The following is a 7015-nucleotide window of genomic DNA, read 5'->3' on the forward strand; positions in this document are numbered from 1 at the left end:
AGTTAAACCCTGTATTCAATTTAAGTAGAATCGTGAAAAACTACATTGCTTGAAATCACCAATGTAACATTGAAAATATTACGGAAGAATGAATATATGTAGGATTAAACGAGCTTTTATTTCATTTGAGATTTTATGAAGCATGTCTAACATGTAGTGACATTTTTTTTTACCTGACGAACAAAGAAATAAAACTTAGTGACAAGTTTCTAAAAATATCTTATGAAATGAAAACAAATTCACGATACCCTTTAACTCGGAAAAGTTACAGTTTGGCTGGTTTTAAGGTAAACATTTGGAGGGATTAATCAAACGAAGACAGCAATTCATGACACTATTGACATTTGCAAAAATATAACCGGGCGAATTCATTGGATACCAGCCCGATTACGTGATTAAAGTAATTTCAGTGTATGCGGTAATTGAAATATTAAATCAAACATCAAAAATTACAATTTTATATAATTGCTTATATAGTTTATGTAATATAGTGTATAAGGACATTCTATAATATTTTAAAGAACATATCTAAAATCAGTTTATGATGCGCATTATCAGCATTGCTTCTGGAATAACTTAACAAGGAAAATATTGAGACAGGTAAGTCAGGTTTAGTATCGTATTACTAGATAAAAGTGATAAGTGACAGCAATTATTTCTTCCCGTTGTCCCTTGCTCAATATGTTACCAGTATGGTTTTGGGTTATTTCACGGATACAGTTGTGTGCAAAAAGTTCATAATTGCTGTAAATTGTAGTGCAGAATTATTTTTCACATTTTCAACACAGATCAAAACAGGCGCACAATTAGTTTATCTCACTGGAGGATGAAACAAAACAAAAGTAATGAAGTTCGTTTTTTCAAGAACTTCTCCGCTTGCTTTTGACGAGTCGTTTTTATTCAATAGGAAAATGAGCCAAGGGATTTCACTTTTACATTAATTTTCGAACGCGTTATGTACTAGATACTTTATCAGGAATCAGCTTCCGTATACATGTTTGATATCGGGTTACCGGGTAGAATGCTGTGATTTTATCTAAATATGATGAAGCCATGCGAAGTTGTGATCATAGAATTACATAGAAACCCGTCTTAGCTGTCATTCTACATCCGGATCATATCCCAACGAAACAAACCAGAAACATAACAGTACAAGTGTTTGTTGGAGACAAAGTAAATGTTTGAGTACACTCACTGCTTAAAATATCTGCATATGTTACAATACTGTTAAACAACGTAATTTGATATGCCAAATTTTTTTTCAACTTGATGCCTACAGCCTACTTTTTGTGGAAAAATAAGTGTATTATATGATAGAGGTAATATAACACAGCCAATGTGATATTTAAGAGCGTGTCGTTTAGATGACTACACTGTTACCTTTCACCTTCATCAGACTAATGACTTATGTAGTTTCAGAGATGGTAATAGACTAAATCGACTGGTTAGGATGTTTCTTCTCTCAATCATGATCCTAATGACACCATGGCCGAAAATAGTGTGACGAGATGGTAAAAATAAAAATAGAACCATCATAACCCCCTCCCTGATTAGTATTGGGCCGCTGCGGCGTATCCAGATGGCCTCCTTGACCTGCCGCTTGAACTGGTTGTTTTCCCTGTCAGTTTTTTTTTTAATTCTCCCAATCAATTATGTGATTTTGCTGCACAGAATGGTACGTTAGTGCCGATTTGGTAAACTATGACTAAGATTGCCTCCTCTCTGATATGGTGATTGTTTTCCTTCTTGGGATTCCTCGCCTTTCAAATGTTCGTTAAGTCGGACTCCTCTTCTGTACGCTTCCTCGATATAGGATGCGTCGCAGTTCTTGTATCCTATTTTGTATATACACTTGGCGACGTTCTTTTTAAGTGTTTTATCCTTTTGGTGGACTAAGATACTTCGGAGAATCTTGTAAGGTTTCATGGCTGTCGCAATCCCATAACCACGATAAATTCTCTGGGTGGTTTCTGACAGTGATTTGACACAAGGAATAACTACCTGCCATTTCGTTTTGATCTTTTCTTTGGTGTTCCGCCTCCTGGTCATTAATTTCCTATAGCTCGTTGTTAACGTTCTGGATTCCGAGTCGGGGTATCTTCATCTTTCTACAAAGCTATAAATGTGAGTTTTCTCTTATTTCTTGTGATCTTCCGTGACAATAGTTTCACATTTGTTGAGCAAACTTCGTACGACGCTCAACTTCTGGTGTAAGGGCTAATGCGATCGCAAGTTGAGGTATTGGTCTGTGTTAGTCTGTTTCCTATAGACCAATGCTTTGATAGTACCGTCATCTTTCTTAATCAGGAGTGTGTTGAGGAATGGCATAGTGCAATCTTTAGTTCTTCACATGTGAACTTGATGCTGTTGGTGGTATCTACGGTGTTGATGTGTGCAGTCAAATCCTACTGTGACCCCTTCTTGACTATTTCCAAAATGGCATCAACATATCATTTCCACAGGCTAGGTTTGAATTCCACGCCGGCCGTTGCTATGGCCTCCTATTCCAAGTATTCTTTGAATAAGTTAGATCGGAGACACTGGACTGCCCATGGCTGTACCAAAACGCTGCTGATAGATGGTATATCGAAAATGTGAGTACAAATTCTAGCAAATCCATGATGTCATGGATATGGAGATTGGTGTTCTTTCGCCATGACCGGTCTTGCTCAAGGCGGCTCCGAATGCTTTCAAGTGCTTTTTGAGTGGGTGTGTTGGTGTAAAGACACACTTGATCGTGTGGAATAAATTCCTGGTCAATTGGACGAGTACTGTCGACATACTTTCAGTAAGGTTTTGACATGATGTTCCGATGTCCCAACAAGTGATCCTAGAATATATGCGCGTGACCTGGACACATTGTAACAAATCGAACCAGTATAGTCCACTATGAGTAGAGGGTTTCCTTCTTTATGGATCTGGGGTGTGCATAACATTCTTGGGGTGTTCTCTGCAGTGGGATACGGGTGTCTATATTGTGATTCTATTTTCTCGGTCAAGTTTTGATAAGATAGCTACCAGTCGCTGTTTGAATCTCTGGATAAGATTTTTCTTGAGTTTTTCATAAATTTTGTTATCGTCAAACATAGCGACACTTTGTTCTAATATTCGTCAGTGTCCATGACAACTATGGCTTTGCCCTTGTCTGCTGGTAAAGTCATGATTGATTTGTCCTTTCTTAATTGTCTGCATGAATGCCAAACGTTCTTCTTTCAATATGTTCTCTGCTGGTAATTTTTAAGACGTCGGTCACTTGTGAGAACAGTTGAACAGCCTCTGCGTAGCTCAATTTCGTACACGCCTGTTCTGGTGCTTCAATAAAATCATCAACTGGAATTTTGTCTGGAACAATTGAATTGTTCAAACCCTAAGCTAGTAGAGTTTTATTGCTATCTGTAATCTGTTTGTTAGATATGTTAATAAAACACGTATTAAACATGGTTTCATTTAATCCTGCATGCGTGTTATTATTCGTAGATCTTTCTGTCATACTAAACAGTCGATCGGGTCCATTACCCTTTCGGATACTACATATGTCAGTGCTGGTGCTTCACATTGGTCATTATTCTGATGAAGGTGACAGTGTAGTCATCGAAACGTCACACTATGAAATATCATATTGGTTGTGTTATATAACTTTTATATCATACATGTATTATCAACCTGAAAAAAAATGTTCCAGAATTCAGTGTATAGTTGTATTTAAGCATTGATGTCATTTCTTTTTTAGTTTCATCAGGGTATGAAACAAATTTTGTTTGCAAACTGTATGAATCCGCGTTGCGGATTCTTACAGAAGTTTGCAAACAAAACAAAATCAATACGCAACGTCAATTGTCGTATTGTGACGTCACATTTGTCGCGCCATTCTCGGAATTTCTTTCATAGAAAAATGTAAAGAATTTTTCGACCAATCACATTTGAGTATTTACCATGAAAACAAAGAAAAAGTAATTATCATATTATGAACTAAAGTGTACAAGTGTATCTATCAACGGAGCTCATCATGGGCTTTTTGAGCGTTAACTTTCCAATTTTCATTTTCATCAGCATTTAGATACAACGCATGTATAACGTAGAGTTTAAACAGAGTGCTTCAACTGTACTTTCGAGATTTTATATATGTTACTTCTTCCGTAACAACATAATGTTGACTGCGGATTTCGTTCGTTATGTAATGAATGATCATGCAAGCATGTATCTTCTCTGTAAAGTTTGTATATTGCACGCGTGATAATATCGAAAGTATTTGTTGGATTAGTCGGTCTACATGACTACCTGCACAATAAGAATATAGCACCTAGATAACTACCCGTATGATAAAAATATAACATCCACATAACTACCCGTATGATAAAATATAACATCTAGATAACTACCCGTATGATAAAAATATAACATCTAGATAACTAACCGTATGATAAAAATATAACATCTAGATAACTAACCGTATGATAAAAATATAACATCTAGATAACTAACCGTATGATAAAATATAACATCTAGATAACTAACCGTATGATAAAAATATAACATCTAGATAACTACCCGTATGATAAAAATATAACATCTAGATAACTACCCGTATGATAAAAATATAACATCCACATAACTACCCGTATGATAAAAATATTACATCTAGATAACTACCCGTATGATAAAAATATTACATCTAGATAACTAACCGTATGATAAAATATAACATCTAGATAACTAACCGTATGATAAAAATATAGCATCCACATAACTACAAGCAGAATATAAATGTAAAATCTACATAACAGCTGCAAAATACAAATATAACATCTACGTAACTACCCAGACTACTACCCGCGCGATATAAATATTCCATCTACGTAGCTACATGCAAAATTCAGATATACAAGAGATTCCAGGGGAATCTTGGTGGCTACCATTGAATGATCCATATCAGTCAAATGAATGACTGATCTTTTCTCTTCTTTTCCTTCTTTCACTCTTCCTTCAAAGCATTTAATAACTTTATATAACAACATTATATACTGTATATGTAGCAGGATCAACCTGCAATTGTCAAGATCAAAGATGGCCATACTCTTTGTCATCCACCTAGTTCTTTCAATCAGACTTGCATACACAATTAACTGGAGACCAAGGGGAACGTCTACACTCAAATTTGAGACTGACCCATAATAGACATTTAGTACTTACACTGGTTATATCAGAGAAGGAACAGCGACGCAAAAGAAGAGCAGTTGAGCTGGGGCAACAGACATCGTGATATGGTCGCATCAGAGCCGACAGACCGTCTTGGTGGAACGGACAGTTCCGACGAAGTGTGTGATGAGGCACATGAATGATAACCTTCCAACTACCAAGATATTTCAGAGCAGTGTAGACAAAAGAGATCGGACACTTGGCTGTTCCCGTTCGAGATTGGTGCCAGAGGGTTCCATGCACAGTCAATGTTGAAGGTGATTCAGAAAATGGGACTGACAGGCGCAAAACGAATTGCATCTATCATGGACATAGCAGAGCAAGCAGAGATGACATCATGCTGGTTATGGTGCAGACGCGATGAGCCAAACTGGATACTAGTGATTGATCCCCACCGTTGACCTGCCCACCAGAGGACGTCGTGCGTGGAATATGGGATGAAACTATGGCAAGCCAAGTTGCCATTTATTCGCGGACAATATTGATCCAGTATTTTTACCAAATTATACAAGATATCTTATATATTATATAAGATATCTTATATGTTTATGAGATATCTTATTTAAAGTTTATAAGATATCTTATATAATATATGAGATATCTCATAAAAGATATAAGATATCTTATATAATATATCAGATATCTTATAAACTTGTCTTTATAAGATATCTTATATAATTTGGGTAATGCCTGGATCAACGTTGCTCCGTGAATAAATGACAACTTGGCTTGCCATACGAAACGGCCGATGATGGTTGGAATCTCCAGAGCTCCATGTCGCAAATGCCTGATCGAAGTAGCGGTTGGGTTCATCAAATGTAGTGAAATAGGTAAGTTTGTATGCCACCTTTTAGCAAATTGATATCAGCAATTCATTGTGTTGACATCACCTTTTCAATATGAATTGGATCATTGTTGTAATAACACCAAAATGATCACTATAATGAATTGGTGATATCACTTCGTTCTAGTAATATCACTTCATGAATTATGATATCACTAATTTTGTATCATACACTGATTGGTCTACACCGATCACGTGTTATCCCAGTTTTACTGCGACAGTGATAAAACATCTTTGCGCGACAGCGAAATATGATTTTCTTTTTATTATTATTATTATCAAAAATGCGGTATTTATGACCCTGTTGTGAATATTATGGAATCATGTGCTATCTAAATGGCATGGGACCGCGGTGGCCGAGTGGTTAAGGTGTTCCGATACTGTATCACTAGCCCTCCACCTCTGGGTTGCGAGTTCGAAACCTATGTGGGGCAGTTGCCAGGTACTGACGGTAGGTCGGTGGTTTTTCTCTGGGTTCTCCGGCTTTCCTCTATCTCCAAAACTTGCACGCCCTTAAATGACCCTGGCTGTTAATAGGACGTTAAACAAAAACAAACCAGACGAAACCAAACCAGAATCGGCGATGTCATCATAATCTTTGACATTGAAAAGTTATATAAAACACAGAAAATGATTCTATTATGAGTGCCACTGATTCATCCATATATTAAATTCCTCAAGGAAAAGAATGCTTGTCTCTTCAGAGAACAAGCTTCGTCAGAATTTCTAAACAAGAAATATCTTTAAGCAAGAAATATCTTTAAACAAGAAATATCTTTAAAAAATAATAAATGCGCCGTTTCAGCACGGATAACAAAATTATATCAGTTTGAATCATTTTTGGTGATAATAAGATTGCATTTAAATCAGGAATATAATTTTATCAATGTGTCATTTGAAAAGATACACCCACTTATTCAGCTTGCATTCAATCTTAACTTTGTTTCGTTTTTACATTTGTAACTATAGACATCT

Source organism: Pecten maximus, chromosome 12 (genome assembly GCF_902652985.1).
Source record: "Pecten maximus chromosome 12, xPecMax1.1, whole genome shotgun sequence".
Taxonomy (NCBI): domain Eukaryota; kingdom Metazoa; phylum Mollusca; class Bivalvia; order Pectinida; family Pectinidae; genus Pecten; species Pecten maximus.